This window comes from Dipodomys merriami, unplaced genomic scaffold (assembly GCF_024711535.1).
Source record: "Dipodomys merriami isolate MVZ:Mamm:240054 unplaced genomic scaffold, mDipMer1.0.p SCAF_53, whole genome shotgun sequence".
NCBI classification, from domain to species: domain Eukaryota; kingdom Metazoa; phylum Chordata; class Mammalia; order Rodentia; family Heteromyidae; genus Dipodomys; species Dipodomys merriami.
The window spans coordinates 6,319,565-6,343,484 of NW_027206102.1; the positions used below are offsets into that span (position 1 = coordinate 6,319,565).

Below are 23,920 nucleotides of genomic sequence, written 5' to 3' on the forward strand. Positions count from 1 at the left end.
TCCCTCCATTTCTATGCCTCCAACTTCCCACCATTTGAAAGGCCAGAAAGGTGATTGGGGGGGGCAGGGGAAAGGGGGCGCTACATTTCCTGGAACTTCATCTCCACTCACCCATATGGATCAGTGGAGTTTGCTGCCTGTATCCCTGAGCAGATCATCTGCTTAGCATGATCCAGATTCTTCTGAGGGTTCTAACTACAGCAAGGCTTGCTCCATTCTTCCAGCCAAAAGGGGAAATAAAGGCAGATTGATATTTTCCTGTCTGTCTGACATTTCACCCCCTGTCCCAGAAAGAATGTGTATCATTAACTTTATTGATCATAACAGCCATTATTTAGTAGAATTTAGGATGATTTCAGCACCTTCTCTCAATGGCTTCTTTTGAATTGTAGGCATTAACTTCTCCCACTTGGTAGAAGAGGAGAAAGAAGTTCAAAGAAGCTAAGGAATTTACCGGGCCAACCTCTGATGCAGATTGACTGACAAAACACAACCCCCTGCCCTGGAACATTAAGTAAATATGATAAACTGTACTTCTCCTTTTCTGTTCTTTATCATATCTAAACTGCTACAGGCAAAAGAAATAATAATCCTTGGAGAAGTATAAGATGTTATAGTTGTCTAAAATGGTTCTCATATGGTGCTGGGAAGGTGGCTCAGTGGTAGAGTGCTTGCCTGCATGCATGAGGCCCTGTGTTCTATTCCTCAGCACCACATAAGCAAAAAGAAAAAAATCTGGAAGTGGTGCTGTGGCTCAAGTGGTAGAGCGCTAACCTTGAGCTGAAGAGCTGAGGGACAGCGCCCCGGCCTAGAGTTCAGGCCCAACGACCAGACCCAAAATTTTAAAAAATGGTTCTCATACAACAAAAAGAGATGACTATAAGGTCAACAATGAAATTAAAACAATCCTTTGAAAGACTCATATTACTTAAAGAATAACCTAGATAATCATGTATTTACTACTGAAATTAAGTTTTGAATGTATAAAAATGGCACTGAAGCAATAGAGAATGGCCCTAGTTCTCTCTAACCAAATAGACTTAGGGTCCCATATGCAGTTCCCCCAAGAAATAGACAATAACGAATAAACAAACATGCAGAGAATCACAGGAATTTGCACACACAAAGATGGAAAATCTCAAAGTCCACCCCCTGACCCCTCATGGCAGTGCTGTTAAGCATTGAAAGGGGCCCACTGCTTGTGTCTTCAGGAACACCAGCCAATCTCAAAAGGCAGACACAGAAAACTCCCATAGCACTGGACACAGACCAGGCAGAGACCAAGACCAGAGACCAGGCACAGCAACACCCAGTCAGAGACAGCTCCCACTGCCCCACTGCTCAGCCCACAATTGATATGAAGGAACATAGTGGCCTACCAACCTGAAATCTGCAACAATAGATACAGAAATCTGCCACAGCACTGACAGTCAGCCAAAACCAGTTCTAGGATCAGTAAGTATCAGGCTGGAGCCACTCGCCCCACACAGGAGACCAGTACTGCAGCACTGGTTAGTGACCCACAGAGGTTGATCTGGACCTCTCTCCCTGCTAAGAAGGAACAGCACACTTGAAGCACACAAAGAGGCCTGAGCCCTTCCATATTCCCACCACCCCAACTGCTGGCTTCCAGTGGAAGGCTACAGGAACTCCAACTAGACAGGTGCTAGGACCCTGTATCCCCCATAGCACTGGCTATCCAGAGAAAGGTCAGTGTGAGAACCAACGTTCACTCACCCACAGGGACATGCCCCCTCATCCCAGAGTAGTCCAAATCTCGGCCCTCCCTAACAGACAAGACAGGCACTGGTAGAGGGCTCTCCTGTCAGAAAACACAAACATGTGTGCTAACCAGCCACCTGTAGAGCATTTCCACCAGGAACAGCCAAGTGAATGCATGCACCAGCCCTATACAGGAGTGCAAGCTGCCTAGGTGCCAAACCCTGACGAGAACTGCAGGCCCATTAAACATTTGCAGGTCAAATCACAGGTACATGCTGTCCACCAACAGAGCACACCCTTGTTGGTAGCTGCAGCACTGAACCCTGCCAGGACCCACTGGTCCCTGTCTGGAACTGCAAAAAGAGTAAATGTATGAGCAACAGGCAGAGCACATGTAAACACATACAAGATGCACCAGACCAACTGCTGGTCACTTGTTGGAAGAGAACCAACCCAGGGCCAAGGCACAAAAAAAGCCCTGTGCACAGTGAGGACCCCAATCCTTCTGAAGCCAATGCCTAACCCAGACTCCTGAAGCTAACTTCAGTCCCTGCTGCAGACCAGACCAAGCTCCTTTCAGTTATCCCAGGGCTGATTATGCACACAGGTGCTAGCCAGCTTGGGGACCCTGCTTCAGTTACCCTACCCAGTGTAAACCAGCCCAGGCAAAGTGAAGGCTGTTGGTACCTGACAGGCAAAAATTGGGCCAACAGACAAAGATTAGACTACAGCACCGACAATCCCTGAACCCAAATGCATATACCAAAAGGAAAGATTACAAGAGTCATGGACAGTAAAGAAAACAAACCAAATCCAAAAGCCAGCAGCAATCCAGGAAAGAACTACAGTAACAAGGAAGAAGAAATGGAGGACAAAGAAACCAGTAAAGAAATGATGGCCAAATTGGCCAATGAAATAAAAGGGAAGATGGAAAAGCAATTTCAAGAACACAAAAAGAAATATCAAAGAACTTCCAACACTTCAAAAAAGATACAGACAAAAATAGACACAGTATATACCTCATTAAAAGATAGAATTAACAATGAGACCTGATATAGGAACCATAAGTTGTCAATTTCCACAATGCAAACCATAATGGAAGCTATAGGTAACATAATAAGTGAGATGGAAAATAGAATATCAGGAGTTGAGGATAAAACAGAGAATCTGGAACAGCAATTAATAGGTATGGAAAAAAGAACTCAAAAATTACCAAAAGGAAATCCAAGAATTGGCAGAAAAAGCCAAGAACTCAAATCAACATATAAATTGGGATAGGTGAGATGGAAAAATTTCAAAAGAGTTATGGAACACCTATTCAATAAGATCATTACAGAAAATTTCCCCAGTCTTAAGAGAGAAAATCTCACCTGCATAACAGAAGCATATAGAACACCTAGTAGACACGATCCTAGAACACTTCTATACATATCATAGTAAAACCATTAGACCTGAGTAGCAAGGAACTGATTTTAAATGCCACAAAATCAAAGAAGGAATTACATTACAATGGAAAAATCAAAATCGCTGAGGACCTTTCCACATAAACCCTCAATGCAAAGAGCCTGATAATGTAGTTTCCAACAACTGCCTACTCAAATTGGTGTACCCAGAGAAGCTATAGAAATGAAAACCTTTCATGACAAAAATTAAAGAAATTCATGAACACTAAACCCACACTGCAAAAAATAATAAAAGAAGAATACAATCTGAAGAAAACAATTAAGATCAGGGAATCATATCAGACAGAAATCACTAGAAGATCAATTTAGTAAGCGCAGGGAAAGGAAAGAAGCAACAAGAAAACAAGAAAATGGCAGATAACATAACACATCTCTCTCTAATAATCCTAAACATTAACACACTCAAATTCTCCAATCAAAAGAAAAAGAACTACAGACTGGCTCAGAAAAGAAGATCCATGGGGGAGTTAGGGGGTGAGGGGAGATGGGAAGGAATGGGAAGGGATGGGAAGGGGAAACAAAGGAGGAGGCAACAATACTTGATAATAAATGTACTCATTACTTTGCCCATGTAATTGTAACCCCTCTGTACAGTATTTTCACAATATAAATAAATAAATAGCAAAAAAAAGAAAGAAAACAAGATCTATTAATTTATTGTCTCCAAGAGACCCATCTCACAGCCAAAGTAAAAACAAACTCCAAGTCATGTTATTGAAAAGATCTTCCACCCAAATGTACCCTGTAAGAAGGCAGTAGTCACCATATGGATATCTGATAAAAAACAGACTTCTCATTAAAATCAGTACAAAAAGACAATGTAGGTCCCTACATATTAATAAAGGGAATGATCCATAAAGAGAAAATCATAGTGGTCAATGTCTGTGCACCAAACAATAGCGCATCTAAATGTGTTAAACAAAAACTCTTGGATTTACAGAACAAGAAAGACCCAAACAAAATAATAGTGGGAGAGTTTCACACTCCATTCTCACCAAAGGACAGGTCAATCAAACAAAACAAGCCAAGAAGCCTCTGAACTAAATGACACCATAACCTCTTCTCAGTAGCTTGTGGAACATTCTCCAAAATAGATAATTTTATAGTTCACATAAAGAACCTAAACAAATAAAGACAATTGACATAATCCCTTGCATCCTATTAGACCATAGTGGAATTAAACTAGTTTGTAAGAACAAAGCATACTGTAGAAATTAGTCAAATACAGGGAGGCTGAACAGCACACTACTGAGTAACACCTGGGTCACAGAAGAAATTAGAAAGTTCTTCCAATTCAATGAAAATGGAAACACATCACAACAGCACCTCTGGGATACGGCAATAACAGTGCTGAAGGGAAAGACCTAAGCATAAAGAAAACAGAAGCAGCTCAAGTAAATAATCTCATGATATAATTAAAATTGCTAGAAAAGGAAGAAAAAAGTTAAATCTAAAGCTACATGGAGAGAGATGTTAAAAAAGGTTATGGCAGAAATCGAGATAGAAATTTTTTAAATATACCTGAAATTAATACAACAAAAAGCTTCTTCTTTAAAAAGTGATTAAATTGACAGACCACTTGTGAGGTTACCAAAAATGAAGAAGAAGGAGGAGGAGAAGGAGGAGGAGGAGGAGGAGGAGGAGGAGGAGGAGGAGGAGGAGGAGGAGGAGGAGGAGGAGGAGGAGGAGGAGGAGGAGGAGGAGGAGGAGGAGGAGGAGGAGGAGGAGGAGGAGGAGGAGGAGGAGGGGAGACAAACCAACAAGATCTGGGATGCCACATGAAAAATTACAAAGTAGGCTTCATCCCACAGATGCAAGATACATACACAAGATATATACATACATACCTACATGCCACATATGCAAATCCATAAATGCAATTCAGCACATCAACAGAGCCAAGATCAAGAACCACATGATCATCTCAACCGATGTACAAACAGCCTTTGACAAAATCCATCCACTCCTATTCAAAGAATATAAGGCACTTATATTCAAAGAACAGAAGGAAAATTCTTTAAAGCAACAAAAGTAACATATCATAGACCAACAGCCAAAAGAATACTACATGGGGAAAAACTAGAACCATTTTCCCTAAAATCAGAAACAATGCATAGATGCCCACTTTCTCCATTCTGCTTCAATATGGTTACAGGATCCTTAGCCAGAGAAGTAAGGCAAGAAAAGCACATTCAAGGGATCCACATAAGGACAGAAGAAATGAAACTATCCTTATTTGCAGATGACATGCTGTTATATCTGAAGGACCCCAAATACTCCACTCCCAAACTCATAATAGACCACTTCAGCAAAGTAGCAGAATACAAAATTAATCCACAAAAATGAGCAACCTTTGTGTATGCCAACAATGTTCAAGCAGAAAGGGAAATCATGAAAACAACACAATTTGCAATAGCCTCAAATATATATATATATAGGAATTAACCTAACCAAAGATGTAAAAGATCTATTTAGTAAAAACTATATACATCTAAAAAAGAAATCAGACACTAGGAAAGTGAAAGACCTCTCATGTTCTTGGAGAGGTACAATCAATATTGTGAAAAAGGCTATACTGCCAAGCACCAGTAGCTCACACTTGTAATCCTAGCTACTCAGGAGGCTGAGATCTGAGGATCACAGTTCAAAGCCAGCTCAGGCAGGACCAAGGCCCCGAGTTCAAGCCCCATGACCAACCAAAAAAAAAATGAAAAAAAAATGGCCCAATAATATAAACATTAAATGAAATCCCCACCAAAATCCCAATGGTGTTCTTTACTGAAATAGAGAAAACAAATAAAAAAATTCATGTGGAACAACAAAAGACCTAAAATAGGCAAAGAAATTCAAGTTCTACAAGGAGCCATGATAATAAAAACAGCTTGGTATTAGTACCAAAATAGAACCAAAGACCAATGAGATTAGAAGACCTAGAAGTAACACCACATACTTTCAGTTATCTGATATTCAACAATGGATCCAAATACATACAGTAGGGAAAACATAGCCTCTTCAACTATTGGTGCTGGAAAAACCAGGAAGCCACATGCATGTTTGTCAACATGCACAAACATCAATTCAAAATGGATTAAAGACCTCAACCTCAGACTCAAAACTCTGAAACTACTGTAAGACAGTGTAGGAGAGACTTTAGAACTTATAGGCTCAGGCAGGAATTTCCTAAATCAAATCCCAGGGGAACTACAGATTGGAGAAAGACTCGACAAATGAAAAGACATAGGTACTAAACAAGGAAGACAGCCAATCAATTGGGAAAAATCACTACCAGCAATACATCAGACAAGGCCTAATATTCCATATAAACAGGGAACTCAAGAAACTAAGCCCCTCCCAAGTCTAATAAACCAATCACTAAATGGGCAATGGACCTCAAAGGAGGTTTCTTAGAATACAAGGTAAAAATGGCAAAGAAACTGTCATCCCTGGCCATAAAGGAGATTTAAATCAAAACAGTCCTGAGATACCATCTCACCCCAGTTAGACTGGCCAATATTCTGAATTCAGACAAAAACAAATGCTGGCGGGGATGTGGAGAAAAAGGAACCTATTACACTACTGGAGGGTGTAAACTAATACAACCACTCTGGAAAGCAGTCTGGAGGTTCCTCAAAAAACTAAACATAGACCTTCCCAAAATCCAGCCATACCACTCCTAGGCATTTATTCTGAGCATCATGAACCAGAATATGAACAGGATACCTGCACATCCAAGTTCATTGCTGCAATATTCACAACCTCCCACAAGAAGCACTCAGATGTCCCACAACAGATGAATGGATACAAAAAATGTGGTACCTATAGCCAATGGAATTTTAAACAGCCATTACAAAGGATAAAATAATGGCATTTGTAGGGGAATGGATGTAACTAGAACAAATCATGTTGAGCAAGGTAAGCCAAGATTATGGAGACAAAAGGTGCATGAGCTGGGCGTCAGTGGCTCACGCCTGTAATCCTAGCTACTCAGGAGGATCACAGTTCAAAGCCAGCCCGGGCAGGAAAGACTGTGAGACTCCTATCTCCAATAAACCACTAGAAAAATGGAAGTGGCGCTGTAGCTCAAGTGGTAGAGCACTCGCCTTGAGCTGAAGAGCTGAGGGACAGCGACCAAGCCCAAAGTTCAAGCCTCATGACCAACAACAACAACAAAAAAGGTGCATGTTCTCTCTGATATGCAGATGTTAGATTTAAAGGACAACAAGATATGATCAAGTATACAGGGTTCTAGACACAGATATATAGTGAGACCAAAAGAGGATAGCCTTAGGAGAAAAGCACCAAAATGTAATACACAAGCAGCTCTTCATATATATATATATATATATAAAAATCATAGACATATATATAAAATCATACACATATTGAAAAGAACTCCAAAGAAAACAAAGAACTTTTTCTTAATTTGTCTTATCATTTTTAGATTACTCTATTTTTTTACCTCATATATGGTGTATTCACATGCATATGTGAAAAAAGGTGGGGACAGAGCACAGAATCAGTGGAAGACAAGTAAAAATAGATAGCAGTGGGGCTCATCAACTGCATTGGACATTGATGTAAGTGAACCAAGCAACTCGTGGAGGAGATGGAAAGAAAGGAAAGAGAGAATGAGGGAACAGATGATACTAAGGAAAAGGAAAGAAATGTACTTATCACCTGACATATGTAAATGTAACCTCATTGTATATCACATCTAAAACATCAATAAAGTAATTTTTTAAAGCTATGTATAATGGGGAATGGTAATACTCAGCACTGTGGAGGCAGAAGCAAGGGGACTGCAAGTTCAAAGCCATCTCTACAGTAAAATTTTTTGTCTCAAAAAAACAAAAAAAGGATATGGATGTTACAGGTCTTGATAGACCATGTGAGGTTCTGGGTTAGATCTCTAGCACAAAACAAAACAAAACAACAACAACAAGAACTACTCTTTGTATAATTAATTTACAGTGATAATTACTGAAAGAAATGGCCTATATAGGGCTGGGAAGGTGGCTCAGTGGTAGAGCGCTTGCCTTGCATGCATGAGGCCCTGGGTTCTATTCCTCAGCACCACATAAGCAAAAAGAAAAAAAACACGGAAGTGGCACTGTGGCTCAAGTGGTAGAGTGCTAGCCTTGAGCTGAAGAGCTGAGGGACAGCGCCCAGGCCCAGAGTTCAGGCCCCACGACTGGACCCAAAAATAAATAAATTAATTAAAATGCCAAAAAATATTAAAAAAAAAAAGAAATGGCCTATATAAATAAAAACCAAGAAAGAAACCAACTAAAATGGTGCACAATAGAATCTGGCAGGGGGGAAAACTACAAAGGAAACATCACATCTGCAAAATCTAGTTTCAAGAAACATTAGTATGTATAAAAATCTTCAATATATAATTAATTTTTTTAAAAAAGTTTTTAATTCCTCCTGAAACCTCTAGACCAATTTTTTTTTTCACTGAAGAAAAATGTCAGGTGATTTTGACACAGTAAATAATTTTACAATAAATGATGTCCTAGGAGTTGGCACTTGTAGTTTTAAAACGTGGCTTGGGAAAATTGGGAGGGAGCAGAGGAAGGGCTGATATTGTCCAAAAGAAATGGACTCATTAATTGCCTTATGAAATTGTAACCATTCTGTACATCAACTATATAATTATAAAAATATTTTTAAATATGCCAAGTTAAAAAAAAAAAAACCTCAGAAGAGTTCCGGGAAGATGGCGGAGGAGAAGCTGGAATCTGAACAAGCTCTCGCATAGAAAGTAGTTTTAGAGTTCCAGTAAACAGTCCTAAGCCAGAGAATCACACCAAGTGTGCCATCACAGGACAGAGAGTTAGACAAGAGAGGGGAAGCCAAGGAAACGCATCAGTTGCCGCTCCGGCGGCGGCGGGGTCGCGGCGGCAACCACCGCCGCGGAGTCATACCTGAGACACAGAGAGCCGGAGATGAAGGAGCCAGACGCAGCGGACGAGCGGATTCTACTCAACACCAACAAGAACCGACAAGAAGCAAACATCTTCATCCTGCTGTTTGCAGACCAGAGACGACCCAGGATCCAAGACTCGGCGTGAGTACAAGCCCGAAGTCCTCACTCCTCAGGGAGCAGAGGAGGGAAGGCCACCCCTCCCCCCCCCAGCACCGGTGATCTCCATCTTGGATACCGACAAAGCTCGGAGGAGCTTCTAGCTCCAGCTCAGGCCTTGGAATAAAATGAGTCATTTAGCAGGTCACAAGAACTTAACGGCGAAGTGACCTGCCAGACTCAGCTCCATCCAGGGAAAAGTCACCCAGCTCAGGCGCCAGCCATCGGAGTGCCTTGCCTCACAGGGTAACCAGAGCCAGAGGCTGCCCCTCCCTCTAGCAGCCACCACAATCAATTGAAAAACAGAAACCCTGAGAATGGCTCCAGGCTGGGCACTGTGAGCTTTATCACAAAATAGCCCCAGGGAAAAGCTACTGTTTGTTGAAAGGCCTCAACTCTACCCAGAACCTAGCCTCATCACCACATCCCCCTCTTTTGTGACTCTCAAAGCAGACCACCCTCCCAGAAAACTAACCTGGGAGGGGGAATCTCAAAATCTTGGGTAAAGCAGAGCATTTTTCTGCCTCTTCCAACCAACCGACTTAAGAAACCAATCAAGCCACAGTTCCTCAAGCTGACCAGAGACTCCAACAAGAGACTGGTGGAAGACAAAAGGGAGATACAGGATTCTTCCCACTCCTCCCCCCCCCAAAAAAAAAATCAAAAGACTTTTTTTTTCTTTTTCTTTTTTTCTTCTTCTTCTTCTTCTTTTCTTTTTTTTGGCTTGTTTTTTGTTTTTTGTTACCATATATATATATATATATATATATATATATATATATATATATATATATATATATAAATTTTTTCCCTTCTAAAACTTTTATTAATCTTTAATTTTTGCCTCTTCTGAAAAAATAATTGTTTTCCAGTAACTTTTTTTTTTCTCATCTTATAATTTTTATTTTAGGAATACGTGAATAAGAGTTTTCCTTTCTTTTCTTGTCTTCTTTCTCTTTTTCTTTCTTTCTTAATTATCTTTTTGTTTTTTTATCTAGCTCTACTGAACTTCTGATCTTTTCTTCTCCCTTTCCCATCCTTAAAGCTTTTCACATCTCCTCTATGTCCCTCCCCTTCTCTGAACATATTCACATTCCTCTCTAAATAGACGGTCTTTTAAGCTCTATAATAACATTAATTTTTACGTTTCTATTCTTTTTCTGGTCTCTCTTTATTCCCCTTTCCGTCTCTTCTTTTTCTCTCTCTCTCTACTTGCATTCTACCCAACCCATTTCCTGCACTGTGATTAGGACATAGTTAACTCTCCCTGTGCCTCCCCACACCAATCTATTCCTATTTTTTACCCACATCTCTCCCTAATCCTAATAATTTCTGGTTTTCCAAATTCTTTTCTGCGGTTCGAAGTCCTTTAACATATAGTCGTTTGATGTTGAATAGATGTATCTGTTGAACTAGATTGTATCTGTAGACTATTGACTGTACAAATGCAAACTTTGGTTGATGGTTGCCTTAAGATATTGTTCTAGCACAAAACTGGTGCAATCTTTATCTCAAATGGGCCGAGTAAGCCGGAAAAACACAAGAAAAATGGCAAATTCGGGTATCTCAATTCCCAACCTGGATAATCAGGGATTAGAACAGATAAAGAATAATCCAGAGGAGAGTTCCCAAATAGCTCTACAAACACTAATAGCAAACATGATAAATGAGAAGTTTGACAATGTACAAAGGAATCTGTATGAGTGTGATAGGGAGAGAGAGGAGGCATCCCAGAAGTTTATACAGGAATATCATAAGCGTGAGGAAGCTTCTCAAAAACTGATACAGGATTTGCGTGAACAACTTGAGAATACTCAAAGAGAAAGGGAGGAATGGCGTGAGCAGGCAGAGAACACTCAAAGAGAACTGCAGGAATCCCACAGAAGGGAGGAAACTAATCAAAGAGTAATTCACGAATTAAGAGACCAGGTAGAGAATACACAAAGATCACTAAAGTCATTCATGGAATCCATTAACAAAGAGCTGAAGGAAGTCAGGGAGACCACAAAGGGAATGCTGAATGGAACCCAACAGAAGGAATGGGAGTCCAAAGAAACCATAACCAATCAACTAAGTGATTTGAGAACAAACACTGAACACCAAATTAAGGAAGTAAAGAAATTCATACAAGACCTAAAACAGAGCTTCAACAAAGAACTTGAAGCCATCAAAGCTGACCAATTAGAAGGAAAAGAAATAAAAAACAAAGTAGAGAGTCTTGATAGCAGGTTAGACCATGCAGAAGATCGAATCTCAGGGATTGAAGACAGCCTAGATATTATAGAGAAAGAACATACAACCATCCAAGACAAGTCCAAGAAATATGATAGGTCTATCCAACACCTGGAAGACACCATCAGAAGGCCCAATCTAAGGATAATGGGTGTAGAGGAGCACCTAGAAACAGAAGTTAATGGTCTAGGAAATTTGTTTAACAGGATCCTAGCAGAGAACTTCCCAAACATACAAAAAGATAGGCCTATTCAGATAGAAGAAGCTTTTAGAACCCCAAATAGACCAGACCAGAATAGGACATCCCACCGTCACATTATAATCCACACAGGATCAACTCAGACCAAGGAAAAGATCCTTAAAGCTGTCAAGGAGAAAAGGTTAATCACCTATAAAGGGAAACCAATTAGAATTACCTCAGATTTCTCAGCAGAGACAATCAAAGCAAGAAGAGCCTGGAATGACGTGTGCCATGCCCTAAAAACAAACAACTATCAACCAAGAATGCTGTGCCCAGCTAAACTCTCCTTCATAACTGAAGGCCAAATAAAAACCTTCCATAGCAAAGAAAAATTGAAACAATACATCTCCACCAAACCAGCCCTGCAAAAGATCCTTAAAGATGTCCTACACATAGAAAACGAACAAGAATGCAACAAAGGCCAAGAAACTGCACCCAAACTGAGAATCCAAGAACCTTAGGAAGAACCCAGTTTTCACAGCCCCCAAGAAGGTGGATAACATGGCAGGAACTCCCAAATACCTCTCAGTCCTATCTCTTAACCTTAACGGACTGAACTCTCCAATTAAGCGACATAGACTGTCTAGTTGGATTAAAAAACAAGACCCTTCTATCTGCTGCCTGCAGGAATCACATCTCGCCTGTAAAAACAAACATATTTTCAAGGTTAAAGGCTGGAACAAAATCTACCAAGCAAACGGCCCTCATAAACAGGCGGGAGTTGCAATCCTAATATCAGATAAAATAGACTTCAAATTAAAATTCGTGAGAAGAGATAAAGAAGGTCGCTACATACTAATTAAAGGATCTCTCCTTCAGGAGGATATTACAATTCTAAATATCTATTCGCCAAACAATGGAGCACCCAAATTTATCAAAGAAACACTACTTTCCCTCAAATCCCATATAGATCCAAAGACATTAATTGTTGGGGATTTTAACACACCACTCTCCCCACTAGATAGATCAACTTGGCAAAAACTCAACAGAGAAACCGCAGATCTAAACAGCTGCATAGATCAACTAGACTTAACAGACATTTACCGAACATTTCACCCAGCAGCATCAGAATACACGTTCTTCTCAGCAGCACAATGAACGTTTTCTAAAATAGACCACATTTTAGGCTACAAAGCAAACTTGTCTAAATTCAGAAACATTGAATTTATACCTTGCATTCTCTCTGACCACAAGGGAATAAAATTAGAACTCAACACCAAAAGTCACCAAAGAAAGCCCGGTATCACATGGATGCTGAACAACACCCTGCTGAATCATGAGTGGGTCATGGAAGAGATTAGAAAGGAAATTCAAATGTTCATGCTATTCAACAAAAATGAACACACAAATTACCAGCTCCTCTGGGACACAGCAAAGGCAGTAGTCAGAGGCAAGTTTATAGCTCTGAGCTCCTACATCAACAAATTGGAGAGATCGGAAACTAACAATTTAATGACACATCTAAACCTCCTTGAAAAAGAGCAGCAAGATAAACCCCAATCCAGTAGATGGAAAGAAATAATCAAAATTAAATCAGAATTAAATGAATTAGAATCCAAAAAAACTATAGAAAGAATCAACAAAACAAAGAGTTGGTTCTTCGAAAAACTTAACAAAATTGACAGACCCTTAGCAAACCTTATCAGAAAAAGGAGAGAACACACCCAAATTAATAAACTCAGAGATGAGAATGGAAACATCACCACGGAAACAACCAAGATTCAGAACATTATAAGGGAATACTTCTCAAAACTTTATGCTAATAAGTTTGAGAACTTGACAGAAATGGACCTTTTCCTAGCAAATATTGACATGCCAAAACTAAACCAAGATGAGTTAAACCAGCTTAACAGGCCCATATCAAGCATTGAAATAGAAACAGCAATAAGAGACCTCCCAGCTAAGAAAAGTCCAGGACCAGATGGTTTTACAGCGGAATTTTACAAGGCCTTCAAAGCAGAGCTCACACCAATACTCCTCCAACTCTTCAATGAAATTGAAAGAGAAAGCTCAATACCGAACACATTCTATGAAGCCATCATAACCCTCATGCCAAAACCAGGCAGGGACTCATCAAAGAAAGAGAACTATAGACCCATTTCTTTGATGAACATTGATGCAAAACTTCTCAACAAAATTTTGGCCAATCGACTTCAACAATTCATCCAAAAAATCATACACCATGATCAAACAGGATTCATTTCAGGGATGCAAAGCTGGTTCAATATACGCAAATCAATTAATATTATTCATCACATAAACAGGAGCAAGAATAAGAACCACATGGTTATCTCAATAGATGCAGAAAAAGCATTTGACAAGATCCAACACCCCTTTATGATGAAGGTTCTGGAAAAATTAGGAATCCATGGAACATTCCTCAATACAATAAAGGCTGTATATGACAAACCTACAGCCAGCATTATACTCAATGGTGAAAAACTAAAGCCATTTCCTCTTAACTCAGGAACAAGACAAGGATATCCACTCTCTCCAATTCTCTTCAATCTAGTATTAGAATGCCTAGCTACAACAATAAGACAAGATGCAGACATAAAGGGGATCCAAATAGGGAAAGAAGAAATAAAACTCTCCCTCTTTGCAGATGACATGATCTTGTATTTAAAGAATCCCATAGAATCCACTCCCAAATTACTCAAGCTGATTCAAAACTTTGGCAAAGTAGCAGGTTATAAAATTAACCCCCCAAAATCAATGGCTTTTCTATATGCCAACAATGAGAAAAGTGTGGCTGAAATTAGGAAAGCAACTCCATTTGTAATAGCCCCACAAAAAATAAAATACCTAGGAATTAACTTAACCAAGAAGTGAAGGACCTCTATGATGAAAACTTTAAAATCTTGAAAAAGGAAATCAACACAGAACTTAAAAAATGGCAAAACCTCCCATGCTCCTGGATTGGCAAGATTAACATCGTGAAAATGGCAATACTTCCCAAGGCTATCTACAAATTCAACGCGATACCTATCAAAATTCCACCCTCATTCTTCAAGGAAATAGAGGAGGCAATCCAAAAATTCATATGGAACAATAAAAGACCCCGAATAGCAAAAACGCTCCTCAATGGAAAGAACACTGCTGGAGGAATATCAATACCAAATTTAAACTCTACTATGAAGCCATAGTAATCAAAACAGCTTGGTATTGGCATAAGAACAGACCTGAGGACCAATGGAATAGAATTGAAAACCCAGAAATGAACCTACAGACCTATAGCCATCTAATCTTCGATAAGGAAGCTAAAACAATAGAATGGAAGAAAGACAGCCTCTTCAGTAAATGGTGCTGGCAAAATTGGTTAACTACATGTAGAAAAATAAAGCTAGATCCTTATATATCACCCTGCACCCGAATCAACTCCAAATGGTTCAAAGACCTTGAACTCAAAGCAGACACTCTGAAAACATTACAGGATGGAATAGGAGAAACCCTAGGTCTCCTTGGCTCAGGTCGAAATTTTCTGAATAGAGACCCGGAAGCACAACAAATCAAAGAAAGGTTGGACAAATGGGATTGCATAAGATTGCAGAGCTTCTGCAGGGCAAATGACATAGCTGGCAAGATCAATAGAAAGCCCACCGATTGGGAGAAGATCTTTACTAGCCATACAACGGACAAGGGTCTCATATCTAAAATATACTTGGACCTCAAAAAATTAAACCCTCCAACAACAAATCCTCAAAGAAACAACTGCCCAATAAATAAGTGGGCGAAAGATTTAAAGAGAAGCTTCTCTGAAGAAGAAAGAAGGATGGCCGATAGACACATGAAGAAATGTTCAACATCCCTAGCCATAAAAGAAATGCAAATCAAAACAACATTGAGATATCACCTCACTCCAGTTAGAAGAGCAAAAATCAAGAACTCTAACAACAACAGATGCTGGAGGGGATGTGGACAGAAAGGAACCTTACTTCATTGTTGGTGGGAATGTAAACTTGTTCAACCACTTTGGAAAGCAGTATGGAGGTTCCTCAAAAGACTTCACATAGATCTCCCCTATGATCCAGCAATCCCACTTTTGGGCATTTACCCAAATGTTTACAAACAAGACCACACTAAAGCTACCAGCACAACTATGTTTATTGCAGCATTATTTACCATAGCTAAGATATGGAACCAACCCAGATGCCCCTCAGTAAATGAATGGATCAAGAAAATGTGGTATATATACACAATGGAATTCTATGCCTCCATCAGAAAGAATGACATTTCCCCATTTGTTAGGAAATGGAAAGGTTTGGAAAAAATTATATTAAGTGAAGTAAGCCAGGCCCAAAGAAGCATAGGTCCCATGGTTTCCCTTATTTGCAATATCTAGTATAGGTATGAGTCAAGCGGAAAAGGTCAGATAATGTGATGTTAGGAAAATGAACCCTTAAATATGTATTTTAATGTTTTCGTTTCTTTCATGCATGTGTTTCTAACGCATTTATAAGATTATTTCTTTGTTGCTTTGTATGTCCCTCCCCCACAGTGTAACCCCTGCTTTCACTATATTTGATGTCAGTATAACATGTGGAGGAGATGGGGACAAACAAGTCGTTTAAGGATTCAGGTGGACCTGTTGCAACAATGAGAAGTACAAAATGTCATGTCAAAACCAGCTTTACAATGTCGGTGTGGGGGGGAGGGGGGTATAATTGGGTGGGGGGAGGGGGGTAAAATTGGGTGGGGGGAGGGGGGAGGCGGGGAAAGGAAGTGAAGGGTAAACAAAGGAGGAGGCTGCAATGCTTGGTAAGAAATGTATGCATTATCCTGCCCATGTAATTGTAGCCCCTCTGTACAGTATGTTCTCAAATAAAATAAAATACAATTAAAAAAAAAAACCTCATAGATCTAAACATAACCCACATACTACAACACTTTAAATGAAAGCACATGAAACTTCATGTATTTGTGTTGCTTTGAAAATGACCTCTGTGTACACTTTAATGGGTTTTTTTGTTTGTGGTTTTAGTTTTGTCTTTGGATTGTTGTTCTTCATCACTGATGTCATGAAGCTTGGACTCAGCCTGGGTGCTGTCACTGAGCTCTTTATTTCGAGGATAGTGGTCTACCACTTTGAGCTACATCTCTAATTCCAGGTTTTGAGGACTGTTCATGAGTGCGCCACTAGCACCTGGCTACACTTCGGATTTTATTATTTTATGTCGGTTGTGGGGCTTGAACTTTGTGCTTGGGTGTTGTCTCTTCAAAATTCTACCACTGGAAACAAGGTCAATTCCGGTCTTCTGAAGATTAGAGTCTTACGGACTTTCTTGCTGGCTAATACTAATACTGTGTCTTTGAGAAATCATTAACGACAGCCCGAGATTTCTATAGGTAACAAAGGCCTGGATATTTTTTCATGACAAGTTGATTAAAGACAAAGCATTGGGGAAGCTTTACAGATATTTAAGAAAAGGACACAAAACACCATCTCTAGAAAGATGGCTTACATTTACATTTTCATTCTAAGAAGGCACCCTCTAAAACTTCCTTTCTATTCATAAAGTACAAGTAATTCCATCAAAAGATAGCAGCAGCACATAAATAGTCTGCAATATGATACAAAAACAGCAAAGATGTAAGCCATAACGTATTATGTAAAGAACTGAAAATATTCAAACAAGACCAAGAAAAATGATCCCATTTACACTATGTATCTCCTATATGCTTACTTATAGTACAGCATTATATGGGCCAACCTTGTCTATCTGCTTGTTTTCATTGCCAATTAGGCAGAAAATAGCCACAAGTGAAGGTGTGATACAAGAGGTAGACCTCAAGCCTTTAACAAAAAGCCAAGTAAGAAAAGCAAGTTCCTGACTTCAAACCCCAGTACTAGCACAAAAAATAAAATAAAACTATTATTATCTCGATGAAAATAATAGGGAAGGTAGTGCCATTACATCAGCATTTTAGAGCTTAAATATAAATAAATTGATGTTATTTAAATGAAATTATGAATGTATATGGAGGAAACAGAGATTATGTTTTCTAACTGTGGAGTCAGGGAGGAACTTTAAAGCAAAATGTAAATATCAGAAACAAGAAAAAAGATGGACTAATTTTGGCATAAGATAGTATGTTGGTATATATCACTAACAAAAACTAGAATAACATATTTGTAAAAAAATAATCTGCAACATATTTGATAGGTAATATATGTTGTAAAAATATTTTTAAGCTTTCAGATGCAGAGTTCTAGCTCAACAAAATGAAGCTGGAAATTGAAATATAACAGGGGAAAGTAAAGGGGAGGAGTGTAAATGAATGAAGAGTGGGTAGTAATGGCAGTATGCAGTGATAATATTCAATGCATATCCTATGAAATGAGGAAAGTTGAAGAAATGGCTTGGGTTGGTGAGAGGGAGTTGGTAGAATGATGATAGGATTGATATTGAGTAAGATACTTTGTACTTATAAACTGGTACATTGACAGATAAACCCTTTGTACAACTACTTGAAGATAATCAAAATATAAAAAACAAAAAAAAATTAGCTGGGTGCCAGTGGCTACAACTGTAACTCTAGCTTCTTAGGAGGATTTGAGTATTGAAGCCAATCTGGGCAGGAAAATCCATGAGATTTTCACCTCTAATTAATCACCAAAATGTCAGAAATAAAAGTTCTGGCTCAAGTGGTAGAGCACTAGCCCCAAGCAAAAAGAGTTCAAAAATAGTGCCCAGACCCCATTGTTCAAGCCCTGTACCAACAGACACACACACACACACACACACACACACACACACACACACACACACACACACACACACACACACACACACAAATGTCTCAAAACTCACTAAAAAGAAATCTTCCTAGGCTGGTAGTAGTGACTCACACCTCTAATCCGAGCTACTCAGCTTGATATCTGAGGCACTTAGTTCAAAGACAATCCAAGCAAGAAGATCCTTGAGCCTTATGTGTAAATAAATAATAAAAAACCAGAAGAGGGGCTGTGGCAATACACAATACAGGCACAAAAGGCAAAACAAAACTTGTTTCAGTCAAATAACATCATATATTATACTCAGAGTAATATAAATTGTCAAAAAGACCTTTTGAAAATATATACAAAAAGCACTAAAAATACTAGTACCCTTCAACCCACTGGCTGTAACAAAACAATAAAAGAGAGGCAATTGATAAGCTAAGATGATGTTTACCATGCTAATTCATAACTTAAAAAGTGAAGAAACATATAAACTAGCTAGTAGGTGATTGAATAATACAATACTTTTTATCATGACATTCAGACATACAATGATAGTCTACGTATATATTTATGTAGATAGATGATAAATAGCTAGATAGGTAGATATATGAGCAGAAATATATTTGCTGCTAATTATTCAATATTAAAAGCCTCCACAAGCATTTATATATTCCTATTCTAAGTTCTTGTCTCCTGCCTCAACATAAAAGGAAAATAAACATCCATAACTAGCATTTTACTTTTACAGGAACTGAGCACAATCTTCTCAAACAGCTCACTCCATCTTTCACCACACAGTCAAGCCCTCTACTTTTTAAATTTACATATCTCCTTTTTAAATTTGAGGCTAGAATTCTTACACTTCTCCCCCCTCCTCTCTCGTGACAACTAAAAGTGTAAATGGTCATCATGTTTTTTAAATATGCTCATTGAAGCCAGGACCCAATCACCTTCTTAGTCTTACTTTATTTCCATTCTTTTTGTTGTTGTTGTTGGTCATGGGGCTTGGATGCTGTCCCTCAGCTCTTCAGTTCAAGGTTAGCACTCTTAACACTTGATGCACAGGGCCACTTCCAGTTTTCTGAGTGGTTTATTGGAGATAAGAGTCTTATGGCCTTTCCTGCCTGGGTTGGCTTTGAACCGTGATCCTCAGATCTCAGCCTCCTGAGTAACTAGGATTACAGGTGTGAGCCACCAGTGCCCAGCCTCACTTTATTTCCAAAAGAAAGCTTCCAGCTCTCAAAGCAATGCCTTATACAAAACATGTACCAAATAAATTTATTCCATTAACATTTTCTATGTACCTACTGCATGACAGCAGGACAATACAATACTGTGTTTGGATCTCAAAGATCATGAAATATGTTCATGTATAAACATGACTAGTGCTTGGGAAAATTGGGAAGTGGAGTAGAAGTATCAATAGGTTATTGATATATTATTATCCTCACAATAGTATGTATATTAGCTCAAATTCCCAAAAATAGCTCAACAATGTCTTATGCATGTTTTAAATATTTGATAACAATATGTCTATATAAATATATCAAGTATCAATAGATATTTGGGAATAAGAGAGGTAAAATAGAGAAAAAAGGCTTTGATTAACCTAGACATAAACAATAAACAAGTACTACTATACTGAAGCCTGTATCTTGAGAGGTGGAGATTAACACTGTCAAATTCAGATTCACCATACATCTTCCAAGAATACAATTCTGAAGATATATAAGCAAAAGTTATGGTTATAGTTTGGAAAGAATCCAATGATAGATCTGAAGTTTGTCTTCCTTTCTTAGGGAAATAGAAATGTAAGAGGAAGATATCAAAACATTCCCAACACAACAGTTGATTTCCTCCTGGTATCATTTAGTGCAATTTAATCTAACTTGACTCATTTTCTAAATTGTTACAGTTCCTCAAACTATGGTGCAGAATGACAATATGAAAAGAATGCAAATGCAGTGAGACAAAGGTAATCTCTACAAATTAGTTGATTTAAACTTGCTTGCTATTTTCTCATTCAAAAATGCTATATTGATGCATTTCACTCAAAGTGGATTTCACTCAGTATTCTTTTGCTTGCTTGCGTTTTGAGTTCTGCTGCCTACTTTGTTAGCATAGGGTTGAGTAAGGGCAGTTCATGCTGCAAAACACAAGAAAAAAAACAGAATGTCTGTAATCTTAATGCAAAATGTTGCCATCTATTGTTATAGGAAATGATATTGAAATTTCAAAACCTAAATGAGTAAGATGAATCAGTAACTGAATAGAATTTGTCACATAATGTTTCCAATGGGCATAATAAAACAGTACAATCATCAAGGCATTTTTAAAAAGAAAAGAAAAGGTAGGCATGGTGATTCACATCTGCAATCCCTACTCATTAGACTGAGGAAGATCATTGTTCAAGGTCAATATGAGACAGAACTTTACAAGACCCTATTCTCAACCAGAAAGAGTGTAGAGGTGCACACCTATCATCTCAGCTAGGGCACATAGACACACACACACACACACACACACACACACACACACACACACACACACACACACACACACACACACACACACAAAGAACAGGAGGATTACAGCCTATGCTGCCTCATGCCAAAAGCAGATATTTTTATCTCAAAACTCACAAGCACTTCTGTGCTCATAAGAGAGTAATTGAGGGGGCTGGGAAGGTGGCTCAGTGGTAAAGCACTTGCCTTGCATGCCTGAGGCCCTGGGTTTGATTCTTCAGCACCACATAAGCAAAAAGAAAAAAATCCGGAAGTGGCACTGTGGCTCAAGTGGTAAAGCGCTAGCCTTGAGCTGAAGAGCTGAGGAACAGCTCCCAGGCCCAGAGTTCAGGCCGCACAACCGGACCAAAAAAAAAAGAGAGAGTAATTGACTACCATGTCAAAGACTTGATTTCAAATCCTAGTATTTCCAGAGAAAAAATACTTTAAATGATGATAATATAGCAACTTTCAATTGACTTTCCTTTGAAAAAGGGGACTTAAAGATAGATATTTGAGGCATCTGAACACTGGTTTTAAGGTGAAAGTTTCCAAGAGTTGGCTGGGAAGGAATTCTGGACATGGGTTCTCTGCAGTTTTTCAGTGCATGAAAATACCATGGCAATTCAGAAAATTTCGGCATGAGCCAAGGAGACCTAGGGTTTCTCCTATTCCATCCTGTAATGATTTCAGAGTGTCTGCTTTGACTTCGAGGTCTTTGGTCCATTTGGAATTGATTCTGGTGTAGGGTGATATATAAGGATCTAGCTTTAGTTTTCTACAAGTAGTTAACCAATTTTGCCAGCAGCATTTACTGAAGAGGCTGTCTTTCTTCCATTCTATTTTTTTAGCTCCCTTTTCAAAGATTAGATGGCTATAGGTCTGTAGGTTCATTTCTGGGTTTTCAATTCTATTTTATTGGTCCTGAGGTCTATTCTTATGCCAATACCAAGCTGTTTTGATTACTATGTCTTTATAGTAGAGTTTGAAATTTAGTATTGATATTCCTCCAGCAGTGTTCTTTCCGTTGAGGAGCGTTTTTTCTACTCGGGGTCTTTTATTGTTCCATATGAATTTTTGGATTGCCTCTTCTATTTCCTTGAAGAAAGCAGGCCAAAATTTTCTGAATAGAGACCCGGAAACACAACAAATCAAAGAAAGTTTGGACAAATGGGATTGCATGAAGTTGCAGAGCTTCTGCATGGCAAAGGACATAGCTAGCAAGATCAATAGAAAGCCCACGGATTGGGAGAAGGTCTTCACTAGCCATACAACAGACAAGGGTCTCATATCTAAAATGTACTTGGAACTCAACAAATTAAACCCCCACAACAAATCCTCAAAGAAATAACTGTCCAATAAATAAGTGGGCTAAAGACTTAAGAGAAACTTCTCTGAAGAGGAAAGAAGGATGGCCAATAGACACATGAAGAAATGCTCAACATCCCTAGCCATAAAAGAAATGCACATCAAACAACATTGAGATACCACCTCACTCCAGTTAGAATGGCAAAAATCAAGAACTCTAACAACAACAGATGCTAGAAGGGATGTGGACAGAAGGGATCCTTACTTCATTGTTGGTGGGAATGTAAACTTGTTCAACCACTTTGGAAAGTAGTATGGAGGTTCCTCAAAAGACTTCACATAGAGCTCCCCTATGATCCAGCAATCCCACTTTTGGGCATTTACCCAAATGTTTACAAACAAGACCACACTAAAGCTACCAGCACAACTATGTTTATTGCAGCATTATTTACCATAGCTCATATATGGAACCAACCCAGATGTCTCTCAGTAGATGAAAAGATCAAGAAAATGTAGTATATATAAACAATGGAATTCTATGCCTCCATCAGAAAGAATGACATTGCCCCATTTGTTAGGAAATGGAAAAACTTGGGAAAATTATATTAAGTGAAGCAAGCCAGGCACAAAGAAACATAGGTCCCATGGTTTCCCTTATTTGCAATATCTAGTATATATATATGAGTCAAGCGGAAAAGGTCAGATAATGTGATGTTAGGAAAATGAACCCTTAGATATGTATTTTAATGTTTTTTTTTTCTTTCATGCATTTGTTTCTAATGCATTTGTAAGATTATTTCTTTGTTGCTTTGTATGTCCCTCCCCCACAGGATAACCCCTGCTTTCACTATATTTGATGTCAGTATAACTTGTGGAGGAGATGGAGAAAAACAAGTCGTTTAAGGATACAGGTGGACCTGTTGCAATAATGAGAAGTACAAGTTGTCATGTCGAAAATGAGCTTTACAACGTTGGTGTTGGGGTGGGAGGTGGGAGGATTGGGTGGGGGGGTGGGGAGGAGGCTGGGAAGGGATGTGAAGTGTAAACAAAGGAGGAGGCTGCAATGCTTGATAAGAAATGGACGCATTATCCTGCGCATGTAATTGTAACCCCTCTGTGCAGTACGTTCACAAAAATAAAATAAAAAAAAATAAAATAAAATACCATGGCAAGGGCACTGAAAACCAGTGAAATAGAAATCTCCCTTGTATTTTACTGCAAGTCTTCAGAAATACAAGAGAAGCCTCATTGGTCTAAAGACTGTAATAAGAGTATTGTTTCATTAGGAGAGAATGGTGTTTTCAGCCACTGTCTTCTTCTAATACATGGAACAGATTTTAGTAAATATTGCGCAATTGATTCTGTACAACTTAAAATTTTGAGGCATGGAGTAAAACCAGATCTTTGGAATCAAGAATCAAAAATAGAGCAGTATAACTTGGCAGAGTTAAAGAGGGAACAAGAAACAAAGGAAGTAAACAAGAACGAATAAGGGAAGGGCTAAGAAAATATTATAAGTAAAAGAATCAACACATTAAAAAACTGAAGCCTATCAAAATACATCGAAGTATCCTATTGACTTGGTCAACCCTTCTACATTTAGTTCTATCCTAGTTATTATGGCTGCTCAGTCTCTGA

General features: G+C 38.8%; 1 long non-coding RNA gene across 6 annotated transcripts in view; it reads right to left on the reverse strand.

Annotated features, from left to right (window-relative positions):
* Nucleotides 1-23,920, reverse strand: part of LOC138811443 (uncharacterized) — a 63,582-nt gene that overhangs the window by 3,532 nt on the left and 36,130 nt on the right. Inside the window, exon 9 of one of the 6 annotated variants that reach the window (XR_011367395.1) lies at nucleotides 112-281. The exons of the other annotated variants lie outside the window; for them this stretch is intronic. This is a non-coding gene — a long non-coding RNA (uncharacterized lncRNA). The remainder of the gene's footprint in view (nucleotides 1-111; nucleotides 282-23,920) is intronic. 6 annotated transcript variants of the gene reach the window in all.